The sequence below is a fragment of the Polyodon spathula genome, chromosome 14, assembly GCF_017654505.1.
Source record: "Polyodon spathula isolate WHYD16114869_AA chromosome 14, ASM1765450v1, whole genome shotgun sequence".
In the NCBI taxonomy this organism is placed as follows: Eukaryota; Metazoa; Chordata; class Actinopteri; order Acipenseriformes; family Polyodontidae; genus Polyodon; species Polyodon spathula.
The window spans coordinates 13733317-13756020 of record NC_054547.1 but is presented as its reverse complement, the minus strand read 5'-3'; the positions used below and the strand labels follow the sequence as shown (position 1 = coordinate 13756020).

The following is a 22704-nucleotide window of genomic DNA, read 5'->3' as shown; positions in this document are numbered from 1 at the left end:
AGGGGTCACAAATGGAGATTAGACAAAGGGGCATTCAGAACAGAAAATAGGAGGCACTTTTTTACACAGAGAATTGTGAGGGTCTGGAATCCACTCCCCAATAATGTTGTTGAAGCTGACACCCTGGGATCCTTCAAAAAGCTGCTTGATGAGATTTTGGGATCAATAAGCTACTAACAACCAAATGAGCAAGATGGGCCGAATGGCCTCCTCTCGTTTGTAAACTTTCTTATGTTCTTATGTTCTTATGAAACAAAAACACATTGGAACTTTGAAAAAATGATAAGTTATCAAAAGTGCCCAGCCATTTAAAGTGGAGATATCAGAAACACAAGCCAAGTTTCAAAAAACCATTGGGGCAACCTTGTTTAAAGAGATATATTTAGTACAGTACAGTCATTTTCACAGTTTCACAGTCTAACATAATAGGTCTTGAAATTTCTTAGGCACGTGTAATGCCTTTGCAGGACATTTTAGGGAAGCTTTGCAAGTATTGTTCACCGGCTTTTTTGGTTCCATTTTGTTGTTAATTGTTACTTTGTTTCTCAGAACGTCCTTCTAAGTCAATTGACTTCCTTCTATTGACATCCTTTAAATTGTTATAGAAAATTACTCTCTCTGCTTTAGTGATGAGAATACAGTACAGTAGCTTTTGTTTTGAGCACTAAATTTCTCCTGTTGGTAATTGCTGCCTGGGTCATGTCACAGGAAATCAAAGGTTGTGGTTTAGCTTACGGAAGTAGAAATAAACAGATGTCAGACCAAAAAAGAAAGAAGAAAAATAAATAATTTATTATTGTATAATAATTATTATTATAATATAATAATAATTAATAATAATAATAATAATAATAACGAATAATAATAATAATATAATAATATTATTCTCTTTCTCTCTTAAATTTTTGTCGAGATATAGGTTTAGTTCAGCTCGAAACCGATGTCAATATTTGTACACATAAGTATTATTTTTTCATAATAACTATTAGGAAATGATATCCTTTATGAAATTGAATTTTATACTTTTAATTCTTAAAATTTCATTTTATATATTATATATATATATATATATATATATATATATATATATATATATATATATATATATATATATATTATATGCATGATTGCATTGTGTGCATTGAGAGTTATATAATAATAACACATTTATCTTTATATAGCACCTTTCATATTGGACCACCATAACAAAGGGCTTTACAGAGAGTCACTTACAATAGGTTGTTGATTTAACATCTCACCCTCAGTAAATGGAACACAGTGAGGTTAAGTCACTTGCTCAAGGTCACACAGTGAGTCAGTCAGTGGCAGAGGTGGGATTTAAACAGGTGACATTCTGGTTACAAGCCCTGGACTTTAACCACTAGACCACACTGCCTCCTAATAAGTTATACAACGAGTGCAGGTTTGTGTACTGGCTGTGACAAGTTGTCCATTTTTATGGACATCAGATGGGAGCTTGGTGCCTGGTGAGCAGTCACCTGCAGGGCTGGCCTTGATTCTTCAGGAGTCAGCAGTGTCTGGGGAAATTAAGCTTTATCTGTGAATTTGGCCAGAATGCCAGATCAGTAACCCAATATCTGTAAAGTGCCAGGAGAACGTTAATGCACATAATTTCAAGAAAATTACTGAAAATAGAGAGAATTGGCGAGCTTAAGGAACACTGTGTTTGTGTTTGCGTGTGCGTGTGTGTGTGTGCAGAAACAAAACTCAGACTTTCTAACTCACAGCTGTGGTTTCCTGTAAACTGCTAATTTCAAGTTTCTATTTTATGGAGGATGTGGTTATGGCGTTGTTTCCATTCGAGACTGGTAATGACGTAAAACTCCTGGTATATATGTAACATTTCACTTAAAATATGAGCATTTGAGAATCTCTCTTTAAGAGGCTGTACTATTACTGGAATATAATTTAATCATTAATCATTAAACTATTTTTAAATAGTTATTTGAAGTATATTAATATTACTGCCTAATTGTACATTTCTACTACTACTGCTGTTAATTTAACAACTAATAACTATTACACCTGAAAAAAAAAACAATTCAAGCTCCATATTATTTTTTCCTCACTCATAGGACAAGTGACCAGACAGATTGTCAGAAGTCACCTAAAAAGTGTATGTATTTTAGTGGTATGAAAGTCATAGAGTGTGTTATGTAAAGATATTTCAAAGAGCAGTCTACATTTTTTTCTTTTTTTGTTCCACAATGTCTAGCCCAAGCACACCAAAATTCAAGTTCAGCTCATCAATCATTAATCAATACAACCAAAAGCTGCATCAGAAAAATATGGTCAAAAGGTACAGTTATAAATGAAATGATGAAAATCAAGATACTTTAGGTCAAAACTAAGCAAAATTGTAGGTCATATGCTTATAGCAATGTCCTACTCCTTTTGGAAGCAATACTTTATGTGAAACCTTCACAGTGATAAGACATGTTACAAGTATTGTACTGTGGTGAAATACTTGATCAATGTTGCATCATACAGTTTAGCAGAGCCACTGCAGTTAATGATTTTGCACTGTCATTCAGTAACAACAATGTAAAATCGAATTTGAGACCCAACTCGCTTTCATCCAGTAGTGTAAAGTTCAGCCTTGTGTGCCTCAAATGGATTGGTATTTTTGAGAGATATATTTAAACCAGTACTGGAGTCTGACCCTTTTTTTTCAATACTTCTGTGGCAGAGCACAGCTCTACCCTTTAGAAATTGGCAGGGATGGGGTTAAATACCCCTACCTGCCTAGGTTCATTGTGTTCAGGTGGCTGGGGTTGATTAGATGATTAGTTTATTTAATGATCAATCAGTGCCCAGCCACCTGACATAAAAAGAGGCCTCTGCTTCTCATTTGGGAGGAGGGAGTTGAGGAAGCAGGTTGGTGTTGGTGTTGGTGTTGGTGTTGGTGTTGGTGTTGGTGTTGGTGTTGGTGTTGGTGTTGGTGTTGGTGTTGGTGTTGGTGTTGGTGTTGGTGTTGGTGTTGGTGTTGGTGTTGGTGTTGGTGTTGGTGTTGGTGTTGGTGTTGGTGTTGGTGCATTGCCCAGCTTGGAAACCTTATTTTTTTGTAAGTTTTGTTTTTGCTTTATTTGTGTCTAAAGATCTTTGTTTTGCCCTTGTGCACTTTATTTTTGTGTGTTTTTTTATAATAAAATTCGGATTTTTTGAACTGCAGTCTGTCTCTGGGCCTCTTTCCACTCGCCAGCCTGCCACAACTTCATATACAATCTATATTTTCAGAATATGTATTTTCTTTCTTGTTTAATATCCAAGTAGTTGGGTTCTCTATCGTCACCATTGTTTTGTTCTGCTCTTATTGATAATGCTTCAAACTATTCCAGCAAAAAAAAAAAAAAAATATATATATATATATATATATATATATATATATATATATATATATATATATATATATATATATATATATATATATATATATATATATATTTTAATTAAATTATTCATCTGGCAGTAATATCTTTAGAGAACACAGGTTCCTTCTTCTTTTTAATCAGAAACCATTTTCAAATTATTTAGCAGTGCCTTAAACATATCAGCAGCCCAGACTTCATCTCTTATCATGTTATTGTTTCATTACATTTCCCTTTCAATTCGAAAATAACCATCAAGGATGGGATATCGCCCCCATGCAGTAGGATTTAGCTGAGCTTATGTCAAAGCTGCCGATAGGCTGTTGCACGCACTGACTGCCCCCTTGTCGGCTTAGAATACACAGTGCACGCAGCATCACGTTCTCCTTTGCTTTCAGCCAGGTAGGTATAAGCATGTAAGTATTTTTCTCTCTGAGAATTACTTACACCCTTGTATTACACTGTTGTACTCGTTTTAGCTTTAAGCTTGGGAAGCTGTTTACTGCCCCTTCCCTGAGTTGATTCAGTGTTAGCTTGCTGAGTGATTAAAACTTTGTTTTTCACTTTTCAACGCTTGCTCTTCTAGTGTTTCTATCCGAAGTTTGGCCTTCGGCCGGCCGTCTTTTTTACATATTAATATTTTATTAACATTGTATATATTTTGGTTGTTGTGTTTTTTGATCTGTTCGCAAAAAAAAAAAAAAAAAAAAGAATAGATCTTAGCAGGTTACGCTGCGTGTCCTGCTGACTAGGCCACGAATTGCAGCCTCAGTCTTGAGTTTCAAGCAGCCCACAGTTGGAGCTCGCTTGTCAGCCAGCAGGGTGCTATCACCCGCGGCTTATACTAACTCACCGCATAGTAACTATTAGCTTAGCTACGCGTTGTGCATTGGCTATAGTACCCCTGCATTAAAAAAAAAAAAGAAGGCAACCACTACAACCATATTTGTTGTTGTGTATACCTTATTGTATTTGCATTTAAAATTATACAGACGGGTCTGTAGCACCTTACTGAAACATACTATCTGTTCCTCCACAGGACCTCCCAGAATGACACTCTGCGTTCCTTGAGTTGGGTTTAGTTGACCAATTATTGGTCAAACTGGCCCAGTTGAATGCTAGGGAGCAGGATCGGAGTATAGCTTCGTTGGTGGTGTCTAGAAGGCAGCTCTGGATATCGCAAGCGAGAGTTCAAGAGACTGACATGGTTCCCTTGTTAGATGCCCCTATTACACCGGGGTTTGGCCCAGCGGTGGAGGACATGCTCCAACGATCTGCTAAGGCCTGGGAGGCTTCTAAGCAGTTGGTGCAAATGTGGCTGCATCAGCAGCAGCAGCGGTGTAGGACACCACCACACCAGCTGGCTCGCCCAAGGGGTAGAAAGCCCTCACCAGATAATACTGCAACGCGCAGTCAGCCTGTTTTAAAACGGACCGCAGTGGGGCGGTTGGCGTTCTAGAGGAGGCAGTAGACCACGTCCTCGTGGCCCCGTGCAGACCTCTCAGGACCGGCCACAGGTCAAAAAGCCCTGAGACATCCAAGTAGCCTCCAACCCACCCCTACACCCCTCCACAGCTCCAGTTCTGGCAACTATGTACCGACGATATCTGGGTACAAAAAACCGTAACTATCGGTTATAGCCTTCAGTTCCAGTTAACCCCCCCCCCCCCCCCCCCTTTTGTGGAGTGGTGGTGACCGCAGTGTAGGATTTCAACCAGTCTTCAGCCCTGGGTATGGAAATTCAAGCCTTGCTGAGCAAGCAAGCAAGTCTGTCCGGTACGGCGACTTGTTTGCCACCGTGGACTTGAAGGATGCATACTTTCATGTACTCATCTGTCCCAGTCACAGGAAGTACCTGCGTTTCACCTTTCAGGGCAAGGCATATGAGTTTCGTGTTCTTCCAATCGGCCTATCACTCGCTCCTCAAACCTTTTCGAAGTGTATGGATGCCATTCTGGCCCCTTTGCGGGTGCAGGGCATCTGACTGCTGAACTATCTAGATGACTGGCTCATCTGTGCGCAGTCATGGAACCAGTTGGTGGAGCACAGTGTCCAGAGGAGGTCCCCTTGCAGGCGAATGGCGCCTTCACCCTCAAGTGGTAGCGCGCATTTGGGAATGGTTCAGTAGAGCGCAGGTGGATCTCTTTGCGTCGCGAGCATCCACGCACTGCCTGCTGTGGTTCTCGGTGAAGGACCTCAACAGCCCCCTAGGAGTCGACGCACTGGCCCACGTGTGGCCGCCAGGGCTCCTGTATGTCTTTCCCCCAAAATCCAATGCTCCCTACCTTCTTAGAGAAGGTCAGGATAGAGCGAGCGACAGTGATTCTGGTTGCCCCTCGGTGGCCTCAGAGAATATGGTTTTCATGGTCGTCCGAGGGAAGTCCCTCTCTTATCCCAAGCCCAGGAAGGGCTGTGGCATCCGAGCCCGAGCTGATGCAGCTATGGGTTTGGCCCCTGAACGGGAACGCCTGTCCGCCTTAGGACTGTCGACAGTGGTTATTTCGACTATTCAGAGTGCGAGCGCGCCCTCTACTAGGTCCCAGTATACGTACAAGTGGCAATTGTTTCAAGATTGGTGTCTGGCAGGGGGCTATGACCAAATATCGTGCCTGATGGCAGTAATACTACAGTTCCTTCAGAAGCTTTTAGATGAAGGGAAATCTCCCTCTACACTGAAGGTGTATTTAGCCGCCATGTCAGCTTGCCACGTACGTATTGAAGGGTTGTCACCAGGATGCCATTTTTTGGCATCTCGGTTCCTGAGGGGAGCAAGGCATTTGCGACCTCCAAAACGGACCAGCTTACCGTCGTGGAGCCTTGATGTGGTGCTGGAAGCCCTTACTAAGACCCCATTTGAGCCTCTCCACAATGTGGAGTTGAAGCTTCTATCTGTAAAAACCTCATTTTTACTAGTTGAGAGGGTGAGTGAGTTACACACACTATAAGTGCATCCCTCTTGTACTCGCTTCGCAGGAGATGGATCTTCGGGTCTCCATGCGTCCTAATCTGGCTTTCTTGCCGAAGGTTATATCCCCGGCCCATGTGAACCAGTCGGTGGAGTTGATGGTGTTCCATCCTCCCCCTTTCTCTTCCCTACAGGAAGAACGGTTACACATGCTCTACCCAGTGCGGGCATTACAGTGTTTTATTGATCATACATGAGGCGTGAGGCAGACACAGCAGCTGTTTGTGTGTCATTGGCTAGGCGTTATCAAAGAAACGTCTTTCCCATTGGATAGTAGATGCTATTAAGTTAGCATATGAATATGCAGACCTTCTGCCACCAGGGCAGTTGAAGGCGCATTCCATTAGGGGAATGGTGACTTCCTGGGCCCTCTTCAGAGCGGTGCCCGTGTCTGAGATTTGCGCTGCAGACAGTTGGGCTACATCGCATACATTTACGAGGTTCTACAGATTGAATGTGCTGGGTTCCTCTGCTCCATCATTCAGAGCATCTGTTTAAGACTCTCTCATGCTGCACAATACGGACACGTAGAGGGACTAGTACTTTTTGGTGGTGACAATTCTACCTTCAAACAGGTGTCATTTCGAGCATAGACGCTGAGGCTCTTCTCCGCACATGCGTAGATGGACGCCTATGCAGTTGCGTTATGACGTAAAACTGTTCTGCTGCCGCGATTTCTCCCTCGCGACGGCTTGGGTACACTGTTCCAGGCTTAGACATCAGTGTATGCACCAGCCTATCGGCAGCTTTGACATAAGTTCAGCTAAATTCTGCCGCCTGGGGGCAATATCCTATCCTTGATGGTTATTATCTCTTTCAGGGAACCGGGGTTGCATCCGCAACCAATCGATTTTGTTTTTATATCAACACCACCAGCCTGTAATAGATTACAGAGATGTATACTTTGGAGCAAACAAGGCTGTGACTGTAAATGGCTACAAGATGGTCAAAGAGGCTTTAGTCAACCAAGTAGAATCTTTTGCAGATAGTCTATCAATTCCTATGTTTGATGGCCTCAACAAAGGTCTAAGTGAACATATACTTTTTATTACCGGTACTGATTTATAAGTTTATACCCTATATTTGTGAGCTATTTCACCGTGCAGGTATTAATATTCCTCATGTAAAATGTATAGCAGCTTATTATAATGAAATGTAATATTATTTAAATCTGATAAAGATATACTTTATTCACAATATAAGGATCCTGTGAAGATATGTGTACATGGTCATCTTTTCATTTTAAATATTATAATGGGTTGTGAGATAGAGCCCCATAATAGATGGATTAAGCTAGGTTTTGTCGCATTTTAATGTATACGTTTTGGAATTTAGGTGTAGTGGCTTTGAATGGATACATTTGGAAAGAGCAAAGAAGGTTTGCTTTATCAACATTAAGAAAATTTGAGCTTGGCAAGAAGACTATAAAATACTCCATCATTGAGGAGATTAGATACCTTAATGAGGCTATTAAGGAGAAACAGGGTAACTATTTCAAATGTTCCTAAAATGTTCCATTATGGGTTCCTAAATCATGAACCCAAGGTTTAGTAATTTAATATAATAAATATATATATATTAGATATATATATATATATATATATATATATATATATATATATATATATATATATATATATATATATATATATATATATAAACCTACCAGCTTCATGTATGGAACTGCCTTCTGGTTTTCCTGAAGCTGTGTCTTATTATCAGTCATGTCATCTGTGTGATTGATTCTTGCTCATTTCGATTTTGGATCGATTTCATGGAGTGAAGACCAGAAATTGTTGAATGTTATTTGAAGTACTGGTTATTCTGTTGGCTAAACTCTAGTAAAGCAATGCAACCATAGCTGTGCTGCTGTGAAAATCTGGTCGAAATTAATTTCCCAGTTTCTCTGATATACTGGGTGTTGCATATACAGTCGTGCAGCAGACCTGACACACAGTTTGTGGTTTGTCAGTCAAAGAGGTCATTTAGAATTCATTGTACTGTAGCTGCCCTTTCCCATAATTATACTTATGTTGATTTACTTTGTTGTAAATCTCCCTCCCAACCTGTGAGGGTGCTAAGCAGCGAGAATATTGTTCCTTGGGTGGGCTGTTCTGATAGTTCTTTCCCAGGGTTCAAGGGAAGTCAGCCAGCCAGGAAGGGGGTGAGACGCCGTTGCAATAATGCATTGACTCAGAAGGGAAATGACGTGGCAGCCGCAGATTGGGGAGGCGGTTGCACTCGCTTACCAAGGGGTCATGTGTGACAGCATAAAAGGGGATGGAGAACTGTAATCTGTTCCTTTGCATTGGTTTACATAGAGAGAACCAAGAAGGACTGTGAGAGACTCCGTTTAAGAGTATTGTGAAAAGTATCGTGAGTGTTTTTTGTTTGTTTGTCTGTTAGCACTACTTCACTCACCCAGGACTGGTGACTGTGTATGTATAATTGTGGGACAGATACACATGGTTTATTATTATTGTTTGGGTCTGCAAACCCATTATTGTGTATTGTTACTGTTATTGATCACCAGACCTGGATGCAAAAATAAAATACCCATTTTTCAAACTGGATTAAATCTCTCTGTTTCATTACTGCATTGCATCACCCCTGCACCTGCATCCACTCAGCCCCTTTGTTCCTCGTAGCTGGTTTAACTAATTCAGGCTAATCAGAGGTTAGCCAGATTCGATTAACCCGATAATTGAAGTCTGTTGCTCGATGGCGAATACAGGCTAAAAGGGTCTTGTTAACTCCATTCCGACTTAAGAAATCTGGATAATTGCGTGTACTCATGCTACCTCAAAGGGAGAATCGCAGAGCACTGAAACAATGATCTTCACAAAAGATGACGTTGAAAGAGAGAGCAACTTTTTTCAGCCTGACTGAGAAGAGCTTATCATGGAAAGTATTGAAGAATATAAAAGCATTATCACAACTAAATGCAACACTGCTGCTGCTGCCAAGTCCAGAGAAGAAGCTTGGAAAAAAATTGCAGATAAGCTAAATGTGTAAGTTTTTTTTTTTTTTTTTTTAATTTGTGGAGCACCGCACATGTGACAATGATGCTGCAGGATCTGTCACAGATCATCTGAGAATAATTGAGATCAAGTCACGGATACAGTATTATCCAAAGTCTGACACCTACTGTCTAGCACTGGCATTGTATAATTGTCATTAAAATGTTGGATTATTTGCATCATTTGCTGAATTGTAGCTCATTTTTAATTTCATGTAAGTGATAACGTCATGCTGTGAAAGGATTTCCTGTTCACAAAATCTGTCTCATTTGGTCCTGAGGGTGCCTTGATGGGGATCTGACTGCAGTCCACAGCACCAATGACACTGGGGAACTCTGCATAATAATGTAGCCTACTTAATAAACGATAATGATGGAATTACCTATTCATTAAATTGCATATAACCTAGTAAATGACCTACAACTTCATAGAAGCCCTCTTTGATGGTGTTTCCCCTTGTATGACCCAGAAATGTGATGAACACATTAAGAAATATCTTTAGGGCGAGATAGACCCTTCAGACTGCACGGCATGCAGTGGCTTTGCTGATATTTTCAGCATCGCCAACTGAGTATAGAAATGTGCCACTAGCAAAAAAGCACAGCCCTATGCATATAGTCTGTGTTACTGTCAACGCACAGCTGAGCCGGGTGGTATGGGCAATGGCTCAAGTAGATTTATCAGGTAAATGATACCTTGCCAACCAAATCTATAGCGCTCAAATACAAAACATCTGAATGATGTAAAGGATCTTGGTAATCTCTCAATACTCTTTCCCTACGAAAAGCTAATCTAATTAAAATTGCTTAGTGATCAGTGAGATCTCTAAGGAAGGGCGCTGCCATTTTAGAGGGGTGTATAAAGTGCTTTCATTGGGTAGAAGTATAAGTTTTTATACACAGATCCAGCCAACTTTAAGTTAGCCTGCACTAGATCAGGTTTAAGATTAAGGATGTGTTGCTATGGTAACTTAGTCGACTAGACTTTAAGCTTGCTTCGAGGAACGGAAAAAGCCAGACTTCTGTCAAGTTATCCTGAAAGTTATCCGGCTAACTCAGTTAGCCAGCTACGAAGAACAGGGCCCAGGACTGATTCAACGGTGGGGTTTGTTGTATATAAAGGGAATGTGTGGTTGAGGGAGTGCGTCATGCTGGGAAGTCAGTACAGAAGAGAGAAGCCCGGAGTCTAAACAAATTGTAATATAAATTGTGGAAACTAACCTGTTTGGTTTAAACAACAGTGCCTGACTAGTAGCTATGGAAACAGGAGCTTGTGGAAGGGTGCCCAGTGCGTATTTTGTGTTTTGTATTTTATGTTGTCTGTTATGTGTATTATTGTAGTGGTGCACGGAGTGTGGGTTATGTAGCACAGGTGAAGTCAAATGTATATTTGTATTTAGACACGGGGAAAATGCACAACCACTTCACGTGCAGATTAAATTGGGTATTTGTATGGGGGTAAGGGGCTAGGATTCAAGTGAATTAGTTCACACGCCAGGATTCAAGTTAATTAGTAATTGAATCCCAGCATAGATGCACAAATCACTCACTCGGGATTGGGTGTACAGTGAGTGATTGTTACTTGTGCTGGAAGCAACAGAGCTGTACTTGTTGTTTGGTTGAGTGTTCATTTTATTTTGATTGTACAGTGTTTGTTCTCTTTTGTTAAACTTTTTATTTTGTTAATTTATTATTTACAATAAACCAGCGCAACAGCGTATTTACTCATAGTACTGTTGTCATTACTTCCTGGTCTGACGTCACCACCATCCAGCCTGTTCACACAGCTACTTTGGGACTGTTCCGGAACCTGCCGAGTGAACTCGAGGAGAATTCCAACACGTGGCTACCTGCGTCTGGTTTCCTTCACAAAGATAGGATAGCTCGCAAATATACTAAAAGGAAATTGAGATAAGCAATATAGAAGATAGAGAGACAAGTGAACTTTTTGTTGTTGTTTATATTTTTATTTAGCCCTTCCCTGTAAAAGCCCCTTGTTTAAACAGTCACAGACCGAGAATAAAGAAAAGCTGCTTAAAACCACATTTATTTTTGTTGGACTTCCAGTTTGTGTACTTTGTCTCCATCACCGACAGATGCTATCTCCCACGTGCGGTGTCAGAGTGAGATTGTACTGACATAGCACCCTGATGGATACAAATACACTCACCAATTTCATACAGGAGCAGGAAGAGCGAGAGTCCAGCTAACAAGAACAGCTAGCGCAGCTCTTCAGTACCTTGGTTGAAAAAATGGCATCAGCTAACCTCGAAACGGCTATAGCACGGCTGTTTGCCATTCACCCCAAGTTGATGAAGATGACAACTGAAGAGGACCCATTCAAGCAGATTGTTGAAGCTGCGCAGTGACAAAGAATGAAATGAAAATGAAAATTCTACCTGGATGGCACAACACAATGTTTTGTAGCTGGGAGAAGAGTAAAATGTTTATGAAATCAATGATTGCAAAACATAGGGAGGAGTGGGACCTCTCAGCACCCAAAGATTACATTGACTGCTACCTTGGAGAAATTGAAGTATTAACTTTTGCAATGAAAATGCTGAATTGCACTTTTTCAAACTGAACTGCTCCCTTCGGTGTAAAGATGACATGGCAGCTGGATTCCACAAGGAGAATCTGTGTTATTACACTCTTGATCGGTTTGTGGCTGGGACTGAAACAACATGCTACTACTCTGCGCTGGGCTTTGCTCTACATGATTGTACACCTAGAAGTACAGTGTAGGTTATGTAGTTCTGATAGTTTTCAGCTAATGATTAAATTTTTTTAACTCTACCGTATGGTGAACGGCAGCAGAACATTCAGATGCAATTTCTAGCTTAAAAAAAAAATGAAACAAAAGAAAAACAACACAAGATTGAAAAGATAATTAAATGTGTCATTTAAATATGTTATGCTGCAGATATTTTTGGTTCACAATGTGGTTCAAAATAAGCAAAGCAAACCAAAATGAAAGTTAAAAGAAAGTTATGTAATAAATCCTTGAATGACTTTGATCTTTGAAATACATGACCTCATGGCTGAATCCAATTTCACACTTAAATTATGTTTACTAGGTGTTGTGTATTTAACTTAGTTAATTTTACACAAACTATAACTTAGGACTAACACATACAGACCAGTAATTATGGTCATTACTATAGAAATGCATGGTTCACATGAACAAGACATATTTAGTTCAATGTGCCTCCAATTACACATGTTAAATGGAGAGCCTTACACCTGAAAGTAGTGCCTACAACTAATGGCAAGGGGTACATACATTACACCAGGACAGTCCTATACAGTAGTTTTAGTTGTTGTTTTCTAACTGACAGAGAAGGTCCAGGAGGAATTAAATAGAGTGATCGGACAAGCATGGCAACCGTTTATAGAAGATAGGCCTAATATGCCACACACTGACATAGTGATTCATGAGTTTCAGAGAATGAATAATATCGTTCCTCTGAATGTGCCCAGAAAGACCACTAAAGATACAATACTGGGAGGATATTTCCTTCCAAAGGTAATCAGAACATACTGCGAGTGAATGATGAGAGTGGTGTTTCCATAAGATACATTCAAAGGTTGTGTTGCAATCATAACGGTCACTGAACTAGTGTGGTAAATAAAATTAGAAAATATAATACACCCTTTTGTGGCATGAGAATGGTACAGGGTTAGCTGGATAATGTATCAGAGGTAGCTATGAAAGTGGACAAAATTACAACATGAAACTGTTAACTATGTTTTTTTTGGGCAAGGGAATAGAATGTGAATATTAGGGTTAGTTATCAGAGTATGTGTTTATCTAACAATAGTATGCTATTAAACAGTAAAGCTGCATGGCTGTGCTAAATGCCATGTGTATTGGGCTTCAATTTCCAAACACTTGTATATTGGGGATTTTGAAGTTGATACACACAGCTAAATTAACTGTAGATAACAGAACATTGATTTTTATATATTGAACATTAAAATGGTGTAATCAGATATTAAAACACCAACATCATAATGTCTTGAACCATCATGACTTGCTGAAAACCTGCACAACTACAATCTGTGACTAGCATGTATAAAAGGAATGGAGCCTTGCTGTCTGGGCTCCTTGGCCATTTCATCTGTACTCATTTTAAACGCACATCTCAGTCAGCTCCAATTTTTTCCAATGTATCTAATTTATTCAGATCACTAAGATAAGTAGTTGATACTGTATGTATTCAAGAAAATGGTCCTTGTAGATAGATTGTTATGGCACTTTGAGACTATTGATGGTCGCCTTGATTAGGGTACTCAAGTGGTCCCGAATCTAACTTCAGTGCTGTTTGACAAGACTTAGTGGCAGACACCAGACACGTTTAATGCAGGGCACTTTCTGATGGAGATGGGATATTTGTGAAAAGGGATGCATTCCTGCCGTTCTCAGCAGGAGGATTGCATTTTGTGTCCTAATTTAATACGGTACATGTATAATGCAACAGCAATTTATAGCTTAAAGTGAATATTTAGAGGGACCTTTATTGCCATATACGTTGAAATCCGTCAGAGAAGACACTCATAATTTCCACATCATGTTGACGAATATGCACAAGTCTTGATCATTGTTTTGTCTATAGAAATTTTAACAGTTTTATAGATCTGGAGGAATCTGCATGATAACTACCAAAGGAAAAGCACTTAAACAAAATATAACATAATAATATGTCTTAAAGCATGTCATTCATTAAATGAATAGTGGCCTTTGATGCCTACAAGTACTCAAAATGACTAGATAATAAAAAATAGAACCAATTATTTAGGTAATTTCATGTTACTTTCAAACCAAACATTTTTAAAAAGAAGCCGTACGATTACAATAATAGAGACCTACACATGTGCAGTAATAGTTTTGTAATATTTTGAAATATTTTGATTGGAATTCGTTTGTGGACACCTAATGCAAAATCATTTCTCAAAAAACCTCCAGTCTCATTTATTTATTTATTTTTTTCAGCAGAAGTTTTAAACATCCATTTCAAAACTATTGGATTCTTTTAATACATTATTAAAATGACCCAAGACTGTTTTTGCTTCTCTCAAATAATGCAAACTCATTGGTGATTTCACAAGGGAGCTCTCAACTTCTCACAGGAACTAGTTTCAAAGTTTGCTGCTTGTAGGGTGGGGATGTGGTACTTGAGGGTGTTTTGTTTTTCTTATTCTAATAAGGTTCCATTTAACATTTTCTAGGCTGTTTATTATAACCCTAGTAATGACCTTTTGAAGGAGTAAGCTAAGAATACTAAAGGTTCCTTAAGAATTTAGACTTTAAGATCAGGAAACGCTTTTCCTTGAAAAACCGACCTATGCATAATAGAATGTGGTCAATAAGTTGGCCTACATTTCTCGGTTCAGTCTTTTAAATTGGGCACACATTAGGGATTGCTTTGGGATTTTTACACAGGCTGAACTGTATGTGGATGTTTCTTTGGACCTAGAGCTCCACACAGTGGTAAGTTCAAAAACATGCAACAGAATGCATACCTTATTTTTCTGGTTAAAATCTGAAGTTCCAGATATTTTGTTTAAATATTCTGTAATATTAAACAAATATACTATATACTATATCCCAGGAGGGATTTTGCTCATGGGTGTATTGAGTAATTTTGTTGTGGAAAACATCAGAATCTGGAAAGGCACTTTTCTGAATTTCTAAAATCAATCAAATGTCTTTGTTATTTTTCAACAATGGCAGAAAATTGATCAATTGCCTAAAGAAAGTAAGCAATCAAAAGAAAACAACATTCATCCTCTTCTAACCTACCAGACACTGGCATAAACAACACACAGTAATATTCTGTATGTAGTTTAGGGTTTCTTTGCATGCTCTAGGTGCTTCAGTAGTTCAGCTGCAACAAAGTCTATCTCGTCTCATCCAGTCACCCACTGTTAGTCTCTGTTTTCTAATTCAAAGACAGTTCTGGCTGGTGTTATTTTTCCTTAGTTTGATGATGGTGATACCTTGTACTTACATGTCTCTGTTAAACAATTAAAAAGGTTGGATCAGCTAATGAATAAAGCAGCCAGATTTGTATTAGGGTGCCATAATCAGACTCATCCCAGTTACTTACATGCTTAAAGTGGATTTTATTAAATTACAGAAGACAGCTTCACCGGATACTATTGTTGTGTAAAACTGTAATAGGCTTGTCACCAGGATATCTAGGTTTGTTGCTACAGGCAAATATAGCCAAGTATAATTTAATATCTAGCCTTACAATTAATTATCAAGTAACGGGGAGAAGGTCTTGTGTTGGTCAAATGTGCCTATGGAATGGAATTGGCTGGACAAAAATATTAAGGATATGACTGTGCCTCTAACTGGTAGCCAAAATCTACCAGAGAATAATGTCAACGTAGAATAATGAAAAAAGTTTATTTTAAAGGGTAGATATCATTTAACAATTTGTAAATGTTTTTGATGCCTCATTGAATGTTGTTGATGTTTTATTATTCTTAAAGTTGTGTTTTATGTGAATCACTGATGTATGCCTTGTAGACACTTCTTTGTTTTTGATTCTGTAAAATGTTTGCTGTATTTACTGCTGCCTGTTCTGTGGTCATCTTGCCAGGACACCCTCGTAAAAGAGGCTTTGGTCTCAATGGGTTAACTTCCTGGTTAAGGAATGAATAAATAAATAAATAAATAAACTGCGAAATATAAGACCTGGTTTTGTATGCATGTGACGGGGTGTCCACTGTTGTCTATATTTATTTATTTATGTATGTATTTTCGTTGGTCCCTAGAAGAGAGCGGAGAAGAAGTCGGTAAATTGAGAGCGAGAGCGAATGCTATCTGATTTCAGAGATCAAAAAAGGTACTCGTTTTGTGCAACACCGTTAGTTTTTGTTATTGTTTATTTGTTTGGCCAATGTGCCCTTTTCCTTTGTGTTTTATAAAAGTGTTGGTGTTATAATATAATAAATAGGAGCGCAGTAGCACAAAACGTATGTTTTGTCTGTGTATTGCTTCCCTGGTCTGACATCACCCCTGCAGCCATCTCTTCCACAATGCATTAAACAAGGTCACATACTGTATAGTCGGTTGAATTTCCCTGAAGTAAGAACATTAAGAAACCAGCATCTAGATTGTCAACAGTACTATATTTCATAACTATATTCAGTGCAAAAATGTTTAACACATGTCATTACTTACATTATTAAAGCTGCTTGTTTTTTTGTTTTTTTTTTAATAGCTATGTTTGGTACTATGTAATTAAGGATTAATATAGATTTAAGTTAAGATCAACTATATGAATCAAGGGAGGCCAAAGGAGAGTAAAGGCTAAAGTGTCAATGTATATATAATTTTCAAACATGCACAAAATATTTACAGTTTAGATAATACAAAATATAATTGAAAAAGTAGACAATACACTGGACATTTCAAAATGAATAAAAAGGAACTTTACAGGGTGTTTTTTTTTCATTAAAATTAAGAACAACTGTAACCTGGGGGGGGGGGAATATGAGCATAACCTAGACACCATTTGCATAACTCTACCTATGTTTAACCTTAAAGAATCAATCAATCCAGTAAACAAAGGGTTAACTCAAAACTGGTAATAACTTCCCATTTACGTGGCTGTGTAAATTATGCCACTGCAGTCTAAAGAAATCCCTGCAAGTTAATGATGCAATAGTTTAGTTATGTGAAAACAACCCTTTTGCTAACTATTAGTTTCCAAAAGATTGTTTATTTTAATGAGATAAACCCAACTTATACAAAAGTTTTACGCAAAAAAAGTTAATAATATTTAGAATAAGTTCGAAATGTGTGATTTTCTTCATTTTAATTGTGCTTGCTTTTCTTTACAAATGGTCTTTAATAATTCACTTCTCTTTAGTCAGAACATTGATTACCAATAATAATAAATATTGCTGCTGTTTGTTCTTTATTTATTTATTTTTGTCAGGTACACCATTAGAGCATAATTGGGAAATAAACAATTTGGAGCTAATTATATGTCATTCAGTAAATTAGAAAAAACAAAACAAAAAAACCTAAATAATTATTTTGATTAATGTGCTATCCACGTGAGGTCTGTAATTAAAACAGCATCAGTGTTCACGTGTCTAAGAAATTAAGCTACTAAATCCTTTGCCCAAATAATTAATGACTTGATGCCATCGTATTACAGCAACCCGTAATAAAGGCTTTTAACAATCTATGAATCAGCTTGCTGTTCTGTGCTGATTGTACTTCCAAGTGTCCCCAAAGTCAGGTTTAAACTGATCTTTGCTGTTATGCAATGTTAAACAAATGCTATTTTTTGGGGTAGAGCTTGTGTTTTTCTTTGTTTTTTGGGGTTTTTTTTGTTAAAATGGACACAATGTTAAAGAGTGTACTTTACAGTTTGAATTGTTGATGTTATCTGGTGCTATCTGCTGTGCCACTGGCTTGACTGCACAACCCACATGAAACCAGCATACTGTGTGTGAGGGTTCAGTATTGTGTCAATGAAGCCCCCCCCCACGAATAATAACCATAAGAAAATTATTTTAAAAATCAAGACACTTCTCAAAGGCTGCAAAACAGAGATTGCATACTTGTCAGGCTGGTTCTTTAAACATTATCAGCAAATCAGTGATTTGAGTTGCAAATTCAGTGTGCTTCACAGTGTTTGCAGTACCTGTTTTAATTTACATACAGGTTGTGTGCATCAACCTTAGTGATGTGATGTCAAGTGGTGTGATGTGAAATTATGTGATCTTTGAAGAAAGGTACTGGGGCATTCTGTGGTAGTCTCCTGTCAGTCTCCTTTTCTTTTCCTGCATTACAAGGATTTGCATGGTGATCTGAAACAATTGATTTCCATAACAGACATGGCTTCCCCTTTTGCAAAGAATGTGGTTTTTTTTTTTATTTGTCAGGAAATGTGGTCAAATGTAAAAGCATAGATGACAGGAGACTACAGCACACCTTTCACTAGACCTGTACACAGTATATAAGCCTGAGATGTAATTGGGAAAGCGTTATACAAAACATATGGAATTAGGGGGTGTTACCTCAAGTAAATTTAGATAATTCAACAAACCTGTAGCCTAACTCAGGAAGAGATCCTTGTAACAGTGTATGAGGGAAAGCCTGGACAGAGGGATAGGCAATCCTGCCATCTGATCTACACTGTGTAAGTATGCATGCAGATTGTTACAAGACTGCAATAGCCCTGTATTTTTTGTGTTTTTTGAGATACAGATTGTGCAATTTAAAGAACTAAAGAATGGCAAAATGCACACATTATAAAACATACTGTTCAACGTCGTCTATTTTAAATGATCTAAACCACAGCAAATCTTCACAGTGCTACCTAAAACACTGCTCTTTTGCCATAGGATTTCTGATTATTCAACAATCACTCATGGCCACGGGACCCAAGCAGGATTAACATAGAGTTAAAAGGCTGCCGTTTTCTAATTTAATATTACTTGCTAAAAATAATAAATAAATAAATAAAAGATGTTGTAAGTTTATGAGGTAGTTATTGATGTGATCATTTGGTTGAACAGAGAATATCCTTTTGTGATGAGTTACTTTCTTGATGTTTTGAGTGTTTTGATAAAAAAATAATGATGTTATTGATAAGTGAAAGTTAGTTCCAATTGTAGTAATTTTCTACATTTTCATTAGGAGGTCTGGATGTGGTGGATTAGCTTTCACATGTATTAGCTTGATTATAGCACTTTTATATAACTACCTTAATTCCCAAATCACATACACAAATACATATTGAATAATGGTGTTTAATAATATCATTGTATAATATTTGATGTTTCAGTTTTTTTTTTAATTAGTTTTAATATTTCAAATCAAAGGAATTTAGGATAATACATTTGCTAAACCCATGATGCGCTATTCTCCTTTTTTGAATGCTTTTAAATAAATCAGTGTTTAAAATTGGCTTTCAATATCGCTATGAATAAATCTTGGCATTTAATGGCACAACCTAATGTACAAATTAGACCTGGGTACATGTTTATTCTACATATTACAAGTATATGAATTAATATTGTGATGCCACTTGTTTTGCCCATGCTGCTGAGCAAATGCAGGGTTACATGACATTTGTTTAAAAATAATGTCCCAAATGTCTTTTACATTTTTTGTTTATTTTCTGTTTGTTTCAATTTGCAAATACCCTAGCCTGCTATCTTCCCTCCAGCAGAGTAGTGAATTTCTTTGAAGCAATTGGTGGCTGTGACATAGTTTTGCACAGCAACAGCTTTTTTGAAGGCCATCACTCCCATTTAGCTGGGTCTAAAGATCTCAGAGACGAACACACATCACCATTGAATACACTTCCTTTCTGATCATCCATCATTTATTTTTATAAAGTCTATACAGTATGTTAACAGATGACTTTCGCAGGCATTTACCTCTTGTTATCTTTTGCTAAGATGCATTCCTTCCCATGGACTGAATAGCCACATTAACTATCGTGAGATGGGTTCATTTTTTTTCTCCAAAATGTACTGCTGCTTTTTACAATTCAGTTGTGTCTTGCTAGCTGACAATTTATGCTTGCTATGCTTGCTTCATACAAGCAACAAAACTCTGAAAACTGTAGGTTTCATCATTTTTAATTTTCCAGAAAAAGCCTTTTCTTTTAATATATATTAAGCAAAATGAAGTGAATCTAAAATGAAAGGTGCGTTTTTATAAAAGTATCTTAGTTGTTCAAAGAGCTTCTTAAGTTTTGCACCCTGGATCTAGCCAATTTTAAGGGGATTGTCTGGGGATAATAGCTGCTGGTAGACATTTTGTAGCATGTGTGGTTCAGCTGCAGGACAGATGCCAAAGTTCATATCTAAAGTTTATATTGCAGAGACAGGGGAGAGGGGCTTTCAAGTTCTAATCCCCATGTTCACTTGACCTGGTCCCTCATGACAATTTCATGTTAAAAACATTGACATCTGAATGAGGCTGTAGAGGTGCTTGAACTCAGAGTACCTTGGGAATTGTGGACAGGGGTTAGAGTAGGGCTGTGTGTGACCCTGAGCAAGTCACTTAACTTCCTTGTGCTCCGTCCAAGGTCCTATTATACGTGACTGCAGCAGCTGTTGATGCATAGTTCACCCCCTTGTCTCTGCAAGTCACTTTGGATAAAAGTGTCTACTAAATGTCTAATTAATAATAATAGTGAAGGGGAATTCTGTCCATGTTTTTTTTTTTCACATATCCACCCTAGATGACTATATATATATATATATATATATATATATATATATATATATATATATATATATACACACACACAGTCAACTCTCTTTAAGATGAATATCACAGGTTCAGCATAAATAAATTGTCTTATTAGTATTAAAAATATACAAAGTAGTACCCAACATTAATAATATTTAAACAATAGTTATTAGGGTAAATTAAATCTACAGGTGTTTGCTGCAGTTCTCCAAAATTGAGGACATTTTCCTTCATAACAATTACAAATCATGTAGAAAGGGTATTTCTTACATCCAGCTTAATTGGGTATGAGTTGAGGTTTTTAATAGCTGATCTTAAAAATGTTTTTAGACTGTGTTGATTGTTTTTTTTTTGTTTGTTTTTTTTATGTGTGTTAAGCCCTCTGGGGCAGCTTGTCATGAAAGGTGTAATATAATTGCAATGTTATGGTTGTCATGTTCTTACTGTGCTCTGCTGAGTCAAGGACTTGGCGTGTCCTGTAATGAAGGTCAACACTGAATAGCACAGATACCCTCAGAAAAAAGGGTCTCTGAAAAAAAAAAACCTTTACAGGGAAAGGAATGCATTTTATAATTTTTTTTTTTTTTCTTTCTTTTTTTTTGTCAGATCCTGGGAAAGAAATCATTAATGTGGCCCTGTAACTTTTTTGAGGAAGGGTTTAGTAAATTAAAAGTCTAGTAAACAGGTGTGCAAATGTATGCCTTCCAAAATAAAAACTAAATGGTATAACTGAAAAATTTGTTACATCTGAGTTACTAAAACATGTCTTCGTATTAGGCAAGCTATAGTTCCACTATGCTAAAATGGACTTGAGCTTAAAGCTTCCTCCTCTAAGCATTATGAGCACATCTTGTCCAAATACACACCTACATATGCTCATTCAAATGGCGCTACTGCAAAATATGAACCTCACCCATACACACTACAAAAGAATTCAAGGAAACAATCACACACTACTGTTCTGGTACATTATAAGGGGCCCATATCTAGACAAATAGTGATTATTTTTTGTTGTTCTTAGGATACAAATGCACTAAAATTGGACCCCTATTTGTTGTAAATTAATCTGGGAAATTAATAACATAGACATGTTCAAATGGAAAGAGTTAAACACTATGTGGTTAACACATCTATTATATTTTGCATACTAATTTTAATGTTTTTTTTTTTTTCTTTCACAGTGCTAACAGGTTCAGTTCAGTCAGTACTTTTGAATTTTCCAACTTTTCCAGGTCCGTGGTTTGTAGCACATCATTTAATTAAGGAAACAATTCCTTTGTTTTACGGTTAACAAATGCAAATAAAGGTGAGTTTGATATCTGTACTATGAGAATGTAAGTGCACCATCATTATTATTATTATTATTATTATTATTATTATTATTATTATTATTATTATTATTATTATTATTATTATTATTATTATAATAATAATATTATAATCATATAATAATAATAAGATATTAATATAATTATATTCAGAATTAGAATTACTTATGAATATCTTTTTTAGAAAAAACTGTACGTTACCATCATACTTGCATGTCATTATAAAACGGATGTTTAAATACAAGGTGTTTCCAAACGTTTGCAATATTTAAATGAAATGCTGTATGTCTTAATGTACAATTTAAATACTTTATGAAACCAAAGATTTCTAATATCCGTCAAATGAAAAGGTCAAAGTCTGTCATATATATATATATATATATATATATATATATATATATATATATATATATATTATATATAATTATAGATATATATATATATATATGTGTGTACAAATTGTTTGTGTTTTAAATTTTTATACTGTGTACAGTTTTTATTTTGATGAGAACACATCAGTAAGAAAGAAAAAAATGTCCTTTTGGTATTATTTTATGATAAAATTAATAATTAGCTCACTTTAAGCATCATAAACTATAGTTATAGATTTTTATATAATTTAATTTTAAAAGTATAAAGAAAATAACAGTTTATTTACAGTATGTGTAATTATTATTTTTTATTAATTAATGTTAATAAGCCTAATCTTTAAAAAAAAAAACATATTAGCCATTGATATTACAAATTCTACATCAACAGGCAAT

At 37.0% G+C, this 22704-nt stretch overlaps 1 long non-coding RNA gene and 1 pseudogene across 1 annotated transcript; both read left to right on the top strand.

The window, feature by feature from the left end:
* The first annotated feature begins 11831 nt into the window (after positions 1-11831).
* LOC121327117 lies at positions 11832-13825 on the top strand (annotated as a pseudogene).
* Positions 13826-14537: 712 nt separating this feature from the next.
* Positions 14538-21834, top strand: LOC121327295. The gene is made up of 3 exons (XR_005951541.1): positions 14538-14864; positions 16160-16230; positions 21794-21834. It is a non-coding gene; the product is annotated as an uncharacterized LOC121327295 (long non-coding RNA).
* The last annotated feature ends 870 nt before the right edge of the window (positions 21835-22704 follow it).